This window comes from Lygodium microphyllum, chromosome 20 (assembly GCF_053477565.2).
Source record: "Lygodium microphyllum isolate KBCC chromosome 20, Lygodium_microphyllum_v1.1.10, whole genome shotgun sequence".
Lineage (NCBI taxonomy): Eukaryota > Viridiplantae > Streptophyta > Polypodiopsida > Schizaeales > Lygodiaceae > Lygodium > Lygodium microphyllum.
In genome coordinates, this window is record NC_141154.1 from 2,680,958 (window position 1) to 2,701,544 (window position 20,587).

The window sequence follows — 20,587 nt, forward strand, 5'->3', positions numbered from 1 at the left end:
TAGTTTAGAGAATACAAATATAGTTCTACTCTCTCATTAGGATGTCCTTGAGGTAGAGGTATTTTTACTATTGAATAATGATCTCTTGTTTAAAAATACAAATTCAATAGATTTTTTAAAAACTCGCACTTTTTCAACAACTCTCCTCATTCAATCTTGATGGTGAGATTGTTTCATCTCTTTGATGCACGAGATTGGCCCTATGTCCATGCCTAGGCCCAAGAGTGAGGTTGTTTCCTCTCTTTGATGCATGAGCTTGGCCCTATGCCCATGTCTAGGCCCAAGAGTGAGGTTTTTTCCTCTCTTTGTGGTTGTACTCAAGCTAGGCCCTAGGGGCAAGATGTTCTAGGTCTTATTGGATATGTAGCTTGGCAATGAGTGCAAGATAGTTTAGAGAACACTACTAAAACTTCAAGACATGGGACTTCTCGTGATGCAAGATAGTTATCACTCTCTTGGAGATCTCCTTGGTATAAAGCTTGACCTTAGGCTCATGCTTGGACCTGAGGGAGATTGCTTCCTCTCGTTGATGCACTCAAGCATTGCACTAAGGGCAAGACGTTCCAAATCTTGTTGGATAACTCTACTTTAGCAATGAGTGCAAGCTAGTTTAGAGAATATCAATAAAAATTTAGGACATTGGAGTTATTCTTGTGTAATATAGTTGGATTTCTCTTGAAGATCTCCTTGGTATAGAGCTTGGTCCTATGCTCATGCGTCAAGATAAGGATGAGGTTGTCTCTCTCTTTAATGCACTCAGGGATAGCACTAGGGACAAGACCAGGATATTTCTACTCTTGAGATAAGGGTGAGATTTTTTTCTCTCTTTAATGCACTCAAGTATAGCACTAGAGACGAGAATACTTGACCAATATATTTCTACTCTCTCATTGGGATATCCTTGAGATAGATGTTAACCCTCAAATGATGTGCACAGATCGAATGATGTATGCGTATGTAGTGAATGCCGGAAGGTCCCCAAGAACAAAGAACTCTATAAACCTTCATAATTTCAAGTAAAAAACAAAAGTAAATTTGCACGACATGGGACAAAAGAGACAAATTGGGTGCAATCTCCCCCATGCCTTGTGTAAGTGCTTCACAAGGCATGTATTTATAGATTTATTTATCTTCAAGCTCGAAAATATCTGACTTTACAAATAACATGCTTTTTCTTTTGTGTTTGCATTTGCCCAAATATAGATTAAGGCGTTTGGGTGTCCAAAAGTCGAGCTGTGCCCAAATAAAAATATCAAATAATGAAATATTTAACCGAGCACCTATACGCATACAAGATAATAAATGTTTTGTCAAGCTCTTTGATAAATAAGCGCACTTAAATAAATATTGGAGCCATGTCTTTAGTGATAAGGCACACGCCCATCAAAAATAGCAATTCTTCTAGACATTTGGATTCATGCTATCACCTGGTGCTACCCAACACCACCGCCGCTTGCTCTAGACATCAATTGAAGCATTCACAATTGTTAGAAAATAATTAAATAAAATCTAACAAAAGTGAATACTTAGTAGTCGTCAGCTAAAAAATAATTAAATAGGTTGGAACCCTATCCTAACCTTAATTTAATTCGAGTGCATACTCTAAACTCATAAATGTCCATTAATTTAATATGTATTTTATGGAATCACCCACTATGGAATCACCCATGTGCACATCAAATTAGTCTGATGCCCAAAAAGGAGAGGCATCCCCGTCAGCTTCTCGCACAAGGAATCCACCTTGTGTAGTAGGAGTCCCAGCAATAAATAGTTTTACAAAATCCACCGTGGTCATAAAATCCACTATGAAATATTCCTCCTAGCTTCAAACAAACAAGGTGGAAAATGCAGAAAACCTAAAGTAGAAGACAAGGCCAAGGCAAAAGTGAAACGAAAGACGAAGGCACACCAAGAAGAATCTAGAAACACAAGAAGTGCAAAAAAGTCCTAAATCAAGGAGAGAGGCACACAAGATAAAGCACAAGTCAACACTTTTGTAAAAGAGTGCAAGGCGCACCATGATTTATTTTAAGAGTGTTGGGCTCTCACCCATGCAAATTGTAAAGGTAGATGGGAGGTAGGAAGGAAGCTCAGAACATAGGAGGACAATGGGAAAAAGAGCCTAGGGCATGGCCACTAGACCCTTTTTTACATGGCCATGGCCGACCATATAAAAAAGGGGATAAGGGGATACTGCCCAAAAGGGATTTAAGATTTTATATATAAATTTGAAAAGTGAATGAGAAGCTCATTCTTGTGTGCAGCCAAAAGTGGCTTTCCTCTTCTTCATCTTACTTGCTTGAGCTTGTGACTTGAGAGAGGGTGTGTGAGAGTGTGAGGGAGTGAATGTGTGAGAGGGAGGGACCGTGGTCCATAAGCTCTCCATATTCTTCTCTCTTCTTCTCTTCTCTTCTCTTCTCTTCTCTTCTTTTCTCTTCTCTTCTCTTGCTTGCAGCAATGGAGTTTGGAGCATGGAGCTTAAGGATCAAGCTCCCTTGAAGCTTGCACTTGGATCGTGGAGCTATCGGAGTGCTCGGGAGAGGAGCCAACTCAATCGGGAATGGACGTAAGCCCACTACACTCCTAGAGATAGATAGCGTATTGACTATGTGAGAGGTAGCCATTAGTGCTTGACTGGAAACACTTGAACAATAAGCAGTCCGTGGGTCTTGACGGTTGAGCGTGAGCTCCCCTTTATAGTAGAGTTGTTTTTACTATTGATTTATGATCTCTTGTGTAAGAATACAAATTTAGTAGGGTTTTCATGAACTCACACTTCTAGCTCAATCTACTCTATATGTATACAAGTACTTTCTAGTTAAATGCACTCTCTTTTGGATACCTCTTTCAATACATAACTCGACCCTAGTATGCTCAAGCCTAGCATTAAGGGTAAGATACTTTAGAAAATACCAATATAGTTCTACTCTCTCGTCAATTTTCCTTAGTCATGTATAGTGCATCATCCTCAAGGACTACTCAGGAGTCATCTTGCTTGAGATTAAGGCATCATGGATGCATGATTTCATATAAAATAATTCAATTTCAGAAAATAGTTCTTGAAAAGAACTCACACTTTCTAGTTATGAGCTTGGCCATGTGCTCAAGTCTACCACCAAGGTCAAGAGAGCTTCTTCTTTTGAGAGATAGTTTAGGGAATACCAATACAGATGTAGGGCCTAAGAGTTCTTCTTGTGCAAGATAGTTCTCTCTCTCTCTCTCTCTCTCTCTCTCTCTCTCTCTCTCTCTCTCTCTCTCTCTCTCTCTCTCTCTCTCTCTCTCTCTCTCTCTCTGCCTCTCTCATAGATCCCCTTTATCTAGAGCTTGGTCTTATGCTCATGCCTGCACTTGATGGTAATATTATCTCCTCTCTTTGATCACTCAACCTTGGCACTTGGGGTAAGATGTTCCAAATCCAACAGGATATTTTAGGGTTAGATGTTCCAAACTTTGTTGGATAACTCTAGTGTGGCATAGAGTGTAAGATAGTTTAGATAGGACCAATACAAATTGAGGACATGGGAGTTCTCCTTGTGATATATATATATATATATATATATATATGAGATCTCCTTGGTGTAGAGCTTGGCCTTGTGCTCATGCATGGACCTGAGGGTAAGATTGTTTCCTCTCTTTGATGCACTCAAGCCTTGCGCTAGGGTGAAAATGTTCCAAGTCTTGTTTGATATCTCTTTGGAGTACAACTTGGCCATGCACTCAAGCCTAGCATATCGATAGAAAGTCCCAACTTTGTCTTCGTGCAAGATGGTTCACAATTTTTCTTTGAGCAAGATAGTTGAAACCTTGTCTTTGTTTGGAGCGAGCTTGATTATAGTTCCAAGCCAAGTCCCAAAGAAAGCTTGAGATCATGTTGGACTACGTGAGCTTAACTTTTTAGTATTGAATTTAAAGATATTGATTTCCTAGCTAGAAATTTTGAAATTCACAACAATTCAAATTTTGATTTCCTAGCTTAACTTTGATTTTGATTTTTATGTCCCAAAATTTTGAATTTTGAAATTCTCCTCCTAATTATGATATATAACTCTAGCAAAGCATTTCCCTATTTTACTAAGATTAGGTTTTTGTTTTTCCCTCTTGCACCACACAGGTTCTACTAAGGTTCAGATTTTTTCGCAAAGGTTCAAATTTACAAAGAATTTGACATCATGCAAACTAAGCCAGGTGCATACTATGCATTAATCCTTTTGATATTTATGATGAATGTTTTTACTATAAGTAAAAATGAAATCTTTTGTGTCAACTTGTGTACCTGAACATAAATAGTAATCGTGGTGCTTAAACTTTGAAGACTTGGTTATTTGTAAACCTATATAAAATTGCACAAAGAAATAATTAGTGTTAATCAATGTTATTAACTCTTAATGATACATGAGAGAGAGAGAGAGAGAGAGGGGTGAGTGGAGGAAAGGAATAGGTAGAGAGAGTGGCTATGTGTGTGTGTTGGGGGGGGGGGTAAGAAAGAGAGTGACAAGGAGATGAGAGAAAACATATGTGGAAGAGAGAGTGACTTTGTGTGTGGATAAGAGAGAGAGAGAGTGGAAGGAGAGAAACAAGAAGAGAAAGAGAGAGAGATAGATTAATAAAATATATTCAGAGACAAAGAAAGAGGATCACAGAAACAACAAGAGAGAGAGAGAGAGACACTAACCTTGCAAGCTTCAGAAGATAGAGAGTATGCCTATGTTTTCGACCTTGAGATGATAAAGACAAGCTTATGAACAACTCCTCACATGATGTAGAAGATGTTGGAATGAAAAGAAGAAAATGTTTGAATGAACCGACTTAGGAAACTAACAAACATAGTTTAGGAAATTGATTAGTCTCAAAACTTTGTCAATAAAACTAAAACTCAGGTTCGTTAGCTTTGACAAATATTAGGTTAATTTTTAATTTCAAAGGAGAAACAGATTACATGTAGGCTATTCGAATTTTCTCGTTCGTCTGAACTGTCTCTTCCACCTGCAAGCCACCGTGCAGGACATGGCAATGATGCCACAGTCGTGAGAAGATTTGTGAATCGAGATGCGTTAGAATTCAAAATCACAGATTCAAGGATACGAGAAATAGAGTATGGTTTTGTGCCATTAATGCGATGCTTTTCTCCTCACGAAACATTGTGACATCAATTATGTGCCGCTTTTCTCCTCACGACGCATTTGATTTTAGTAATAATATTAACGGTTTTCTTTAATCAACCAGTGGCTGCTTTTCTTTCTCACGAGTCGAGTTGTCACTCTCCATAACGGCTTTTAATACACTTAGAATCTATTAAGCCTGGTTGCGGTGACTTGGTCAATCTCATCCGTTGAAACTTGAATTAATGACCTATGTCCGCCATGGTTCGGGCGCGTTCGTTATTTACAATTCAATGTAGTCCGTTGAATTGCCGACCTCTTCCCACGATGTCTGGATTTGCTCCCAGGTTCGAAACCCCCTCGACGACTCACAGGATTGCATGCCTTTCCATTACCAATTGCAAAACCATGATTACGGCCTCTCCACTTAAGATATCCATTTATCTACCCACTCATGACCTATATAGTAATCGCATGCCTTTCCAATGCAAAACCTACCCATATAGTCCACCTAGATTACCGCTTGTCCATACTCAAGATAACTCATGATTGTACCACGCCAACCTTTGGACTTACAAACCAAGCCTACCTAATCTTCATCTTCACTACATGTAGGCAAACTCACTTAACTTTCGGAACTGAGTGGCTAGGACTACAAGCATCACTTTGTTTGCTTGATACATTAAGTTTTGCTACTTAAACCATCAAATTGGACTTTCCTTGGATTTTCCTACCTTTCGATGGCTATCTAAGCTTTCTAACATAAGCCTTCCTATCCTAGTGGCTTGAGCTTGCTCTAGGAAAGCTTATTGATAACTAAGTCTATTGGCCTTAACTATCAAACCCACTTAGCCAAGCTAAAAAGTAACTTCTTTCAATTGTGTCTAAGAGCCTATGCTTACCATACTTAAGCTTGCCTATCTAACCTTTCTTGCACTTGGACTCAGTACTATCTACCTAGTCTAGATCTTAGGCCTAAGATTCATGATGGTTGGAAATGTTTCATGACTATTTGAATAGCCCATAACTTTTAGGAATTACTAGAAATAGGCCAAGATTGCACAAATAATGAGTAGGACTGGTGTCCAATAGCTTTTAACTAATTTAAATGTATTCATGATGGTTGAAAAGGTTCCAAACGACCTACTACTACTATTAGAATCATTGTGGTTTCTTTAAAATAATCGTGATTGTTTGTTGAATGATGGGGGCTTCTTTAAAGCAACTTAATACTACTATAGAATGACTAGAACTGCCTTGAAATATCCTACTATTGTTATACAATGACTAGAGATGTTTTAAAGTATCATGTTGCTAGACCACAACAAAGTAGCTACTACTTGACTAGCAAAGCATACAGAAAATAATATTAATGTTATTTTGTTTCCAAGTAACCAATACAAATCTATTAACCCACCTATGTTGCTCATGACTAAAGTTTTTAGTTTTCCCTAAGATTGGAACCCCCTATCCTCTCTACCTTAGATCATATTGTCATACTTAAGACCTACATCCCCTTCCCATAATGTACAAAACACAATCCCATCCTTTAAAAAAGACTTGAAGCATCCTATCATTATACAAAGATCACAACTCCCTACAACAAGATTCACCCTTTCATAATCAAGACCATTATCTAGTATAGCCCTACCATTTACCTAGCCCTTATCCTTATCTAATCTAGCCACATCATTTACCCGACCCTTATCCTCATCACCTTACTAAGCTTGGGGTCTGATGATGCTTAAGAGAGGCTAAAGGGAGCAGGATGAGTGACACAACCATAGAATTTGTAAGCTCATGGTGACCTTGAAATGATGGAGCACAAGAGTAGGACAAGAAGTCACATGTGCAGGTGACCTCTTTATTGCATCGAGTCAAGCTTACATGCATTTCCTACTGCTTTAAGATGTCTTCTTATTCTTTTTTGTACAATACAAATTATACAAAGTATAGATAAGATACAACATATACTAATCGACTGGCTATAACTATGCAAGCTATAGGTAGGTGCAAACTAAATAGAATAAGTGATAAGTCATGACCATGTGAATATCATAATGACCACGGATGTGCTAAGTGTAGATGTGTGGATCCATCTAACCACGCGGTCTATTGTCAATGTCCATAGGTGTTGAGCTTACCATTGCAACACTTCTCCTCATGCTCAACTATAACTCTGCAACTCCAAGCAAGCTTCAAAATTTTGGAAGTTTCTCTATACCTAGCGTATTTATGAAAATGTAAGCTATCTAATCCTATGTACTGACATATACCAACAAGTCAATCTCTCCTCCAAGTACATTTTCTCTCACAAACTGGTAATGCACCTCAATGTGTTGTATCTTAGCATGGAACACTTGGTTCTTAACTAGATATATGCTACTTATATTGTGATATATCTTAATAAACTCATATTGAAATTTTCTTTGATATGTGTATAGGTAGTGTCTCAAAATGATTTTTAGGACATTTTACGTGTTTTGATAGATTTTGGTAATGGTAAATTTTTTGTCAAAATTTTTCTACCTTTTAGGCATAAGACCTATTTTAAAAGTTGATTTGTGATCAAATGGAGCAAAATTTGATCAAAATTCCTCTCTCAAATTTTAAAGAGAAGATCAAGGAGAATACTTTGTTGTCTTATAGTCTCAATCTAATTCTTCACCATTTTGGAGATATGGACCTTCAAAAATAAAAAATAAAACATTTTAAATACAAAAAAACATATTATGCTTTTTGTACTTTCTTTCTATTTTTGGTAGGTTGTTGCATGATGTGAGAGATGATTTAGGAGGATCCAATTAATTTTGGCGCACCCTTTTCTTGGAAAATGCACCATTTTTGGAAAAGCCTATTCTGGATGCATAAAGCCATTTTGGTACAAAAAGCTAAACAAATAGTTATGTTCATCTTCTTCTTCTTTTATAATCTGAGATGATTGAGACTATGAATATGATTGTGATTGCTATTGAGACTATAAGCAAGAGTGTGATTGAGAGTGAGATTGCAATTCTTTCATGTACATGAAATCAGCTCGGGGAGGGTCGGTAGGTTTGAGATCTGTATCAAAGTGGAATTTTTGATTGTGCTATCTACTATTCCTTTGTTTCCTTCAAACTATAATACATATTTCTCTTTCTATCTTTCTACTTGGGTCTCTATATCAAAAATTGTGTTGATTTTTATCAGATTATGACTAGTCATGTTGCACATGTTGTGATAGGTGAATGAAAATCGGACCATCTCTTTACACCTCTAAATCACCCAATAATTTTTATAGCCATACCACATCACATGCTACCATAGCAATATCTCTATACTTAGCCTCTGTACTCAATAAAGAAACTATAGGTTACTTTTTGCAACTTTACGTAATGGTTGCATTATTAAGGAAAAACATCTATTTGCTGGTAGATCTTCTATGAGACATGTTACCAGCCCAATTTGCATCTATGTATCCAAACACCTATATATCCTTATCTACCCCATTAAAAAGTCCCTAATGCAAAGTGGACTTCACATACCTCAATATATGTCTAACTACATCCAAATGAGACTTCTAGGCATTTGTATAAACTGGTTGACAATGCCAATAACATAACTTGAGTTTGGCCTTATGATAGCTATCAAATTAGACTCCCTAATATCTAACTAAACATAGTAGGGTCTTCTATCTCATCCCCAATATCAATACTCAACTTCACATTTTGCTCCAATGGTACTGAAAGAGGCTTACATACTGTCATACCATACTTGGAGAACATATCCAAGCCATACTACCTTTGGGATAGCCATATACCATCATCACATTTGATCACCTCAATACCAAGAAGTACCTCAGCTTACCTAAATCTTTCATCTCAAACTTATTCTTCAAAAGGTCCTTAGCTTCAGAAATCCCACTATCATTATCAATTATAATAATTAGATCATCCACTTAAATGACTTTGATGACCAAGCCTTCATCTCCCTCTCTCACATAAACTAAGTGATCAACATGAGAAACATAAAAGCCAATGTTGACAAGATACTCTCCGATCTTGTCACACCATGCTCTAGGTGCTTGTTTCATCCCATATAATGCCTTCTCTAACCTGCATACATATATAGGTTGCACTAAATGCTCATAACCTACTGATTTCTTCATATACACCTTTTCTTGTAATTCACCTTGCAAGAAGCATTCTTCACATCCATTTGTTGTAAACTCCAACCTTTGGCTACTACCAAAGCAATCACATATCTAGTAGTTGCCATTCTAGCAACTCGACAGAACGTCTCTTCATAATTTATGCAATGTGTTTAAGCTTAGTTTGTTGCAACTAGTCTAGCCTTATAATTGCTAACATAACCATGTACATTATGCTTGATTTTGCAAATCCATTACAACTAATAACTTTCTTGCCCTTAGGCAATGGTACCAGATCCCAAGTCTTATTGGCTTGTACTGTAGCCATGTTCTTATCCATTGCCGCATCCCAATGAGCATGACCAACAATATCCTCAAAGAAAGTGGGCTCGATATCCTCAATCACCTTTACCGTATAAGCATAATGGTGAGCTACATAACCTTCAAAACCAAATGTTTCAATCGGGTATCTGACCCTACTATAGACATGCGCACCACTAGATCAGTTATCAGTGAAGCCTTTGTGTTAGCATGTGCTCTTTGTACACCTCGTGTTTTCACTAAAGAAATACCAAGCTCATCATCAGAACTCTTAGAACCATTAGAATCTCCATCAAATCCCAAATTACTAGTAGATACATCATTACCATTTGACACTTTCTTTTTTGATTTATCTTTACCCACAACACTAGTAGATGTACTTAAAGATGTGGGGCTACTCATAAGTCTCCTAGACCATGGGCTACCTATAGATGTAGTACTAGATAGTGTTTTTGGTCCACTAAGGCTTTGTGATTCTTGCTTTTTTTTCTACACATAACTATCATCATCATTATCATCATCTCATGCATCACCACTAGATGTATACCAACTGCTCATCTAAAAAAATAACATCCTTGCTCACTCTGAACTCACTTATGATAGGGTTATAATAACGATATCCTTTTTTCTCTAAAGCGTATACAATAAAAATATATTAAGTGTTTGGATTAAGCTATTTTTGCAACTCATCTATCATATGAACATATGCAATGCAACCAAATACTTTCAAGTGTGATACACCGAGCTTCTTGCTTGTTAAAAATTCTTTGAGGGTCATCCCATGAACTAGAGTAGTGGAAGTTTTGTGCATATTAATAGACTCAGATCGAATATTTTGACAAGTTTCGAGGAAAGCTCAAATAATGCTAGGTAGGGCCTTACAAGATACTCACTATCAATCCTAATAGCTCTATCCAAGTGCAAGCCATCGATGCCTCTGATGTTCCCTTCTTGATTAATGGTTATTGCACTTGAATAAGTATTTTCCTTCCTAGGGATCCTAACAATCAAAGTCGATAGTCCCTCTCTCTCGTGTGCATCGCTCATTACTACATCTTACGTTATTGCTAATATCAACTATTCTCATTGTGACAAGGTGGCATCATTCTTTTAGTCCCTCGTCTCCACCTCTCACATCTATTTGATTACCCTTCTATTCGATGCAATAAATTTGGTGAGGTTGGTTTTGATATATGACATTTCCACCATTTACGAAAGAAAAATGAAAAAAAGGTCATGAGAGAAAAGAATTTCAGTTTCTATCATGATGACTTACTCTTCGAGAAAAGGTGGAAATACTCTCATGAGCATGAGAAAAAGAGAAAAAAAAACATAGAAAAATAACAAATATAAAAACTATTATGTAAGAAAATGAAGAAATTCCCTGTCATAATAGGTCTTGCTCTAAGAAAAGGTAGCAAACACCCTTGGATGTGAAGTTGGCTATAGAAAATGTGGCAACACCCTACACTTGAGAACAAGTAACTCTTGAGTTGAAATCCCCGGGGTGCAATTATGAAGCTGTCTCCCTTGGTGTGTTGTATCCCATGTTTCTATCGGTTCATCTTACCTCTATAGTAGAGGACCTCTTCTATATACCATTTAAGTTTTTGATCTGTTGGCTACCTCCCTAGGTATGCCTATTCATCAACCAATAGCACTTAACATCACTACAAGATACATACCTCATACTAATGTTCAAAGGGACGAAAATGTTCATTAAAAAAATTACCCCCGTCATCGCTAAACACATTGTCGTCGCGTTAAGAGTTGATGGTCTACCACCGGGGCTTTTAGTGCAGAAGAGGAGTTTAGGATTCAAGATTCAGAAAGGAAAAATGGATTGGGGATTAATAAGATCCGGGATTTAGAAATGATTTAAGTACGGAAGAAGAGTTCAAGCCTTCTCACTATGTACTTAGCATACATGAACAGAAGGAATAAGACTAACTTGATTACATCAAATGCCTCAAGATTCATACATCATATCATAAAGGATATTTTTAGATTCCCAATTCATTTATGAATGTCAAATGCAAGCTTTAATGGCATTTATTTCATGTACATAGATGGATTTCAACCCTTTGGAACAAGTATATTGTTGATAGATTCAAATGCATCCAAGATTTGGGCCAAAGATACATGGAATGAATTGAAAAAGTATAATTTTAGCTTCAGCCCTATTTTAAAACAGAAAATTTCAGCCCATAATCAAGTTCAAAATGAGTGCATAAACTCAAGAAGAAGCACTTTTGATCATCTATGAACAATGTCCTGAAGAAAGCAGGTCATTTCCCTCCATTACAACCATAAAAAATCCATGTTTGCTCATAAAAATGGATCATAACAGTGGGCTGCCCTGTTTATGATTGGTTATTACATCCCATAACAGTCCATAAGTCTTCAATATCCTCACCCTTTGCTTGCCCCAAAGTCACTCAAGTACTTGGGTACAAGTCGGGATTCATTGGACCAAGAATAAGGTAAACAAGATGAGAGAAGTCGTGCATAAGATCAGGCTCAATACTCTTCTCTCAGATTTCCCTCTTTTATAGACTGTTTCAGCATGCATTTTCGTCAGACCAAAGAGGCAGAGAAATGGAGTTCTCACCATGTTTACATCTTCAGTAGTTGGGCCTGTTAATCTTCAGTTTGCATGCTCCATTTTATGCACCATAGCTCCAGCTCTCTCTAGTTTTCCTCAGACAGTGCAGCCCGCATTTTGCACCGAAAAACGCGGGCTGCTTCCTGCTCAGTCCCTGGTCACTTTTTGACCAGCCTAGGTCACTTGTTGGTCACTTAAGTCAGTTACTTCTGGTCCCATGTGGACCTAGTGGACTTTTGACAGTTTTTGGCATCATTCTTGGGTTATGATCATATTTTTGTACTTGAATTAATGTGATTTATCTTGCATATTGTCAAATACTTCCAGATGTCCAAGTTGTAGGTTCCCATAGACTTATTTTTCATAAATGTACATGGTATAATTGAAAATTATATGCTAAATACAAAAGAACTTGTATGACTAAGGTGGTTATTGGATAACAGTGCCTGAATTTTGTATGCAAATTTCTCATATAACTTCCAGTGAAACTCTTCTGTGTTCATAAGAATCCCATGATGTATATCATGAACAGTAAACTCTTTGACAACACCTCCATGAAATCATCACCTATTGGCACCAGTATTTGTGCCGATATTTGCATCGCAAAACTAATGCAAATACGAGGGTAGATACTGACACCAATAGCGATGGTTTGCAACATGTATTGCGATGCCAATAGTGACACATGCAATAAATTTTCAACTCTAATAGCGATGGTTACAAAGAAAAAAAATTGTGATAGGCAACATGTAACACTATGTGCTATATTTCTATTCTACAAATGGATTACATGGTAAGTGTGTAATGGTCATCAAAATGAGCGCAAAATGTACTGGAATCCACAAGACTAATACATAGAATAAATATAAGATCGCTGATGAAAACTCAAGGAATCATGGCAAGATACAAAGGATGATAATAACATAGTACATAGAATATGCCAACATAAATCAGAGGACCAAAAAGGAAGAGAATGTGTGCTCCACAAAGCATGAGCTATAGATCCTTGCCATCTGAAAGCTCATCTTGACGCAAAGAAGCATCGAACGAAGTCTGCAAAAAAGAAAAAACAACTACACTTTATTCCACCTTACATAAAGCATTTTAATAAAAATAGTAACTATGAACAAGAAAGATAACTTACTGGGCCACCCCATGCATACAGTATATCGATCGATGAAGTGAGACCATGTCTCTCTACATATTGAGTCTCTAGGCCGCCGGTGGGATCGTGGTTTGTAACGGAGTGCTGCAAAGAAAACAAAATACAACTCTTAGAAACAGAATTTTTAGTACAAGCGATATTGCAAAAAAGAAAGTGAGAAGAACAAAAGAAATACTTACAAAGTTCTCCAGATAAGACTTGTGGCCACCACTCCCAAGATGATGAACTACCCCTACCTCTAGTCGTACCCTCGCTACCTCGTGCTACTGTCTCTAACATCTTGAAGAATTTGTAGCCTCCTCCTTGAGTCTCCACTAGTCATCTGCATCTAGCCACTCGGGCTTTGAGGCGCCACTCTTTAGTGCCTTGTGTGCATCCGATTGTCTATGTGATATGTATGCATGCATGCACTCCATTATCCAGCCTCATACAAGGATGATACTATGTAGTCCTTTCTCCCCTCAGGTATGTTCTTTCAATGGTCCAATACATTGCGCCAAAAAACTTGTTGGTACAACTCTCTCATACGAGACATCACCCTCCTCCCCTCATCATTCATGATCACAGATTTTGTCCTGTCATCTACAAGGTATCCATACCCATCTAGGATATATCTAAGATGTGTCCTCTCCCACCTAGGACTACACTTCTTGGCATAACTAGGAGACCCCTATACATCTTGTGTACCCACGGGGGTGGTATCTCTTGGAGTAGTACCCAAAGGGTGCCACCTACAGACGACGAAGAAAAAGTTTGAGTCATTGGAGTAGACATCCCCATAGGTGTGACAAATGCTACAAGTGGTGCAACTCCACCAAAAAGATGAGATGGAGACATTGCATCGATGCCTCCACAACAACCACTTGAGCCACCCTCTGTTGAACTTGCACGAGAGCAAGGAGTAGCACCTGTATCTTGAGCTGACCGTAGGCTCATCGCATCCACATCTTTGCAGCATCCCCCAAAACCACTCCCTCCATCCGGCCGAAGTGTGGAGCATCGACCTTGTCTACCAGTGGAAACCAAAGCATCAGAGCGTGCCAAAGTAGATCTAATGGAACTACCTGATGGGGTCCAAGATAGCTCCTGGTCTGCCATATCTCTCAATCAAGCCATCTAATCTGGAGACATACATGTGAATATCTCCTACAACTCCTCGTCATTCATCCCTCGACTCATCATGCTCTCCAAATATCGTGAAAGGTCACCTTCACAAATAGAAAGTGATGTTAGCATAATCAATATAAAGAATCAAGCAAAGAACAGTAATATAACTCTTAAAAAAATGATGTTACTTAAAATGCATATTCTAAAGTACCCTTATAAGCGATTCATCAATGAATTGAGTAGGCGGATGCTGCAAGTATGATGTAGCCTATGCTTCCATATCAATCTTCTAGCACAACTCCGCATACACTGAAAGGTGGATAAATAGGTCACCACAAAAGGATGAGTCCACCTCGTTCTCAAAGAATTCATGGCATCCTGTCTTTCTATCATACCTGATTTTGCCTCCTCTACATGCTCATCTACATTGGGAACATTTCTACATTGCGAACATTTCTTTAATCATACACTCGCACTTTGGGGAGCTAAAGGTACAACATATAACCATCGAGGTTCTTAGGGGTTTTGATGAAAAATTACATATTCAAAATCACATATAAGAGAGATTCAATATTTGTGACATATCTATGTCATAATAATTTTTTTAAAAAAAAGTTCTTCATGCATCTTTTCACAATGGGCCAGTAAGATAAACATGTCCCGCATATCCGTCCATCTTTTTTCACAAACTATTTTGAGAAATCCATATGGACCTTGTCGAACGGTTGCCCTGACTCCTTCCAATACTACTTTGAACCACTGCACATCGAATATGATCATGGAGAAGCTACCATAATCCACTGAGATAACACTTTGTAAGTTCCCAAAATACTCCATCTTATCTATAATGATGTTTGGATACGTGGCTCGTCGTCGGCTCTCTTGCTCAAACTTTACCGTGACACCAAAATCTATTATGGAGCACATTTTGTCGATGCGCTCGATGTGGAAATGTCGCCCGCGTGACCACACTGCACTATATATTTTGTACTGTACATTGAAACAGTTATATTAGTTGTCATATATAAAATCTAGATATGACAGCTTACAAAATATGTGGTAACCATCTCCTCGAGAATTTCCACTCCTTAGTAGAGACCTCCACCCCTTCGTAAGAGGCTGCAATCAAATCTCCATGTAACCATCACATAGACATAAAACCACGGCATCTCCTCCATGCCCTCATGATATTGAATCGGTTGATGGTGCATACTATGTCAAAATTCTGATTGCGCTTCTTCCCGATCTTTCCTGGCTTGCTCATACTTAGCGAGCCACATCTCCATGGATGCATGGTGCAATATACAAAAACGATTCACTTTCTCCTCCATTGGAGCATCCATCCTTTTTTCTATTCCGTTTCCAACCACCACATCTCTAGTTAGTATATCATCGTCCTTCAGTGACCATAGCATACTATTGTCTAAATCCACTATTGGAAGCCACTGTGAAATATGCACTAACACCTGCGACACCAACCAACCTTCAGACATGCTACCTTCTGGCCAAGCTCATTGTCAAACAAATCCTTTCAGGATTTTCATGAAGCGCTCCAAGAAGAACATCCATCATGTATGGACAAGTCCCACAATCTCCACTTCATCTACAAGATACACTAGGAGGTGGGTTTGTATCGTGAGCATGCTGGTGGGCAGATACTTCTCAAAGAGACAAATTGTCTCTACTGTTCCCTGCCTTGTAGATTCAATAGAGGATGTCTTGATCTCCTTCTATGATATCCTTTGCACTAAATTTGACAACATGTAAATCGCCCCACGTATTTTTGGAGTGAGGCATCCTCTAATCTCGTGATTGGTAGTACAAACTACTACAAATGAAGCATTAGGAACACCGACTTGACTCCAAATAGCAAAATACATAGGTCACTTACAATCCATTTCATAGTACAAACGTGACATACCTTATTCCAATCATGGGATTTTAGCCTTGATACTTGGTTGTCTTTAGAAAATGCGGATCTGAGAGAATGCATCATACTTGTCAGAGTGTCGATAGAGCTGATAATTTACTTCACAATGTGCTCTTTTTTAGTGGACAAAACCCAAGGAGCACGAGGTAGTTGCAGGTGATAATCAACACTCGATTGTGGCCAAGGCCAAAGTGCCTCCATCTTGCCCACCTCCTTCAAATCCATTCGTGCCCCTACAATGTGTCTCTTTCCTATGATGTGGTCCCATAGTAAGCTACCCACGTTTTTAAAAATATGCATGGGATCCAACAAGTGGTTGATTTGTAAGTGGGTCCAATACGGCAGTAAGTGGGTCCAATACGACAACTCATAGAAAATCAAGAACCGTTGCATTCTGTTTGGATGTGACTCCGTGTGGGTCATTTTCAACTCCTACCAGCTTTGGGCATTAATTCGTGTTGGAGGTCGTCGAAGAAAACCTTCCCTGAGTTCATGACCCTCCAGCAGTAAGAAAGAGACATGTCCTTGATATACCATCTTCTTCATGGTTCATGACCTTCAGGAGTCTAACTGTGGCCCACACAATGGATAGACATGGTAACCTACGATAACCAGACATGTCCCAACACCCCTATTTAGTGAATACAAACTTGAATGAGCTATGATAGATATGACCAACAAGAACAAAAGCCTACTTACCTAAGCACTCCCCGAATCCCAAAAAGTCATGCATGATCCACATAAGAATGGCTCGTATATTAACATACCATCGACCATCACGCTTGCTCATATCTTCCACGATGACCCCCCTCCTTGTTACAGCTATATATATCATCTCTCACTTGACCTGGGTCTCACCTATATATACTAACTCTACATCAATATGAATCATTCTTTGGGGGCATGTCTTGTGTATCCCTCTCGTACTCTCTCTCTCTCTCAACATGGTATTAGAGCTGTGGATGCATAGCAACAACAAGGAAGATAAGTTGTTTCATTGTTTATACTTGATTGAATTCTTTGCACAAGTGATGATTTGATACATGAACAACAATTCTGCTCGAATCTGCGATTCTTTATTTAAAACTATAATTCTAATTACAGTTCGTTAATCCCCAAATACAATTTGTTAATCGCTCATCTTTGTTAATGACATTGATTACGACAAGCAAACATCTTGCTATTTTTAGCGATGTTTTATTATCGTTCACGTTCTTTGCTCAACCGAAATAGCACTTTTCTTATATGCGTCATCTTGCCTTGCACGCTACGTCCCTCTATTTCGGGCTTTCTTTTTAGTCACTCAATACTTTTCGTTGTTCTTACGTGCATCTCCCTATTTTGATTGTCATGCGTCTCAACTACACTCGTCTTGATCATGGTTTGCAAATTCTGCGATCTCATCTTATTTGTTTTCTCTCGACATACAGGCATGGCCAATTGTGTAATTGTTAACGGATATCCGTCTGGCCAACATTCAGTTCCCTTCTTCCAAGGACAAGGCTTTCCTGGGTGGAAAGCAAAGATGATGCTAATTCTTGAAGGTGACAAATTATTTGATATTGTTTTGGGTGACGTGTCTTGCCCAGTTCAACCTATTGATGTGATGAATAACAATTCTAAGATTACTGATGGCCCATTATTTGAACAATGAAAATTTGATCATACTGATTGGATTCCTTGTGACAAAGCGGCTCGTCGTTATATATTGTCTGCACTTCCTGACTCACTTATGTTGGATGTCTTTCATCTGGAAACCTCTCATGCTGTTTGGGAGTATCTTATCTCAACGTTTAATAAGAAATCGGTCACCGAAATTTTATATCTCCAAACTTGTTTGAAGAATCTTCAATATAAGGTTGGTACTTCTATGCACTCTCATATCGAGGCTTTTAAAGACATTATCAATGAGCTTGGTGCTACCGACGCTCTTGTTGCTAAAAATTAGATTGTTATTCAACTTCTTCATACCATCAAAGATCCTTTATATGACAATATCATCACTATTTTGTCTAACAAGGATGGTATCCACTTTGACAAAGCATGTATATCTCTTATTGAATATTCTCAACATCATGAGCATCATTTGGAAAAATCTGATGATGTTTTGGTCACTCGCGAACAAAGGGATTTTGATGCTGCTTTTGTTGCTCGCAAGCATCCCGCTTCACATTTTCAGCAAGGTGGACGCCCTAATCAAGGTAGTAAATCTTCTCATCTTGCTTATCCTAACAAACATTGTTCTTATTGTGATAAGAAAGGCCATGTGGCTTCTGATTGCTGGGCACGTCAATATGATGAGGAGCATGGAGTTACTACAAAGCAACCTCGCTCATCCAAAAGTTTTCCTCCTTGTGATTATTGTGCACATATAGATCATCCATCTCGTCGTTGTTATAAACGTAGATATGATGAAGAACATTATCGAGCTTATATTTTTTAATAAACTATAACTAATGATGATCATACTCATCAGGAGCTCAATTTCGTCCATCATGATATCTCTCCAGAAAAGGTACTTCATGTTCATGATGGTTCTCTATTCATCGTTGATTCAAGTGACATTGGAAACATGACATACCAATCACAGTGGCTTCACAATTATCATTCTCTTCCTGTCAAGAAGTTTGTTTACCTTGTGGATGATACGACTTGTCAAGTCAAAGGAGTGGGTGATTTATATCTGGGGACTATTTCATCCACTAGAATATTAAGAGGAGTTCTTCATGTTCCAGATTTGTAAAGAAATCTTCTTTCTATTGCTCGTCTAATTGATCTTGGTTTGTTTGTTGGCTTTGATCATAATCAATGTCGTATAGAGAAAGACGGGCATACTATAGCAGTGGCTCCTTGACATGGTAATCTATTTGAGCTATCATTGAACGATACAGTTGGAAATGTTGTTATTGCCCCTGGAGATGCAGATTGAAAATTATGGCATCAATGATTTGCACACTCCGATTTTGCTAAAATTCTTGATCTTCATCGTCATGGTCTTGTGCAAGGTATGGATCTTAAATCTCATCCACGTATGGGAATATGTGAGTACTGTGCACTTGGAAAACACCATCGTTCGCCTTTCCACACTTCTACTTCATCACATTCCTGTGCTCTCTTGGATCTGGTTCATACCGATATTTGCGGTCCTTTTCCTGCCTCAAAGTCTCAATATCGATATTTTATAACTTTCATTGATGATTTCTCACGATACACACATGTCTATCTTCTTGGACATAAGTCTGAGGCTTTATCTATATTTAAACAATACAAGATAAGTGTGGAGCTCAAATTGGATTCTCTATAAAGACGCTTCGTAGTGACAATGGCAGTGAATATGTATCCAATCTATTTGATGACTTTTGTAAGGATCAAGGTATTCATCATGAGTTTACAGTTCCTTATTCTCCTCAGCAAAATGGTATTGCTGAGCGCAAAAATCACATTATTCTTAATGCTATATGTTGCATGCTTATACACTCTGGTTTGTCTTGAAAGTTTTGGACTGAAGCACTTCTAACAGCTGTTTTTATTCAAAATCATCTTCCAACTACTACACCTGCTGGTAAAATTCATATAACAACCTGGACAGGGAAGACACCTTCAGTCTCTCACTTTCGCACATTTGGCTGCATTGTTATATTCATGTGCCCAAGGATACTCGACATACGTTGGATCCTCCAGGTTTGAAGGTTATTTTTCTTGGTTATTCAAATCATTCCAAAGGTTACAAATTTTATGATCCTTCTACTCAAAAGGTTATCGTTAGTCATGATGCTATATTTGATGAGAAGACTATGGGTGGCACATGGTCGTCAGATGTTTTAGATGATACATAGTCTTAGTGCATTTCCTTACTTGCTTTATGAGTCTACTAATTCTGATGATCATAAACCTCCTTCACCTCCAAAGAAGATTGATGAAAATTTGGAGATCTATGTCGATCTTCCTATTGAGATAGAGCATGGATTCTATTCTATTGAATATGATGTCTTTGATGATGCTATGTCTATCCAAGAGGATCCAATATCGTATATGGAAGCTATCAATTCATCTCAAAGGGATCAATGGAAAGAAGCTATGCAAGCTGAGTATGATTCTTTAATCTCCAAAGGTACATGGATTCTTACTGAACTCCCCCCAAATCGTGTTCCTATCAAATGTAAATGGGTTTATGAAACCAAGACCAAAGCTGATGGCTCGTTTGATAAGTTCAAAGCACGACTTGTTG

General features: G+C 38.2%; 1 pseudogene; it reads right to left on the minus strand.

Annotated features, from left to right (window-relative positions):
* Positions 1-14,420, minus strand: part of LOC148018654 (protein transport protein SEC23 E pseudogene) — a 62,499-nt pseudogene extending 48,079 nt beyond the window's left edge.
* Between the last annotated feature and the right edge of the window lie 6,167 nt (positions 14,421-20,587).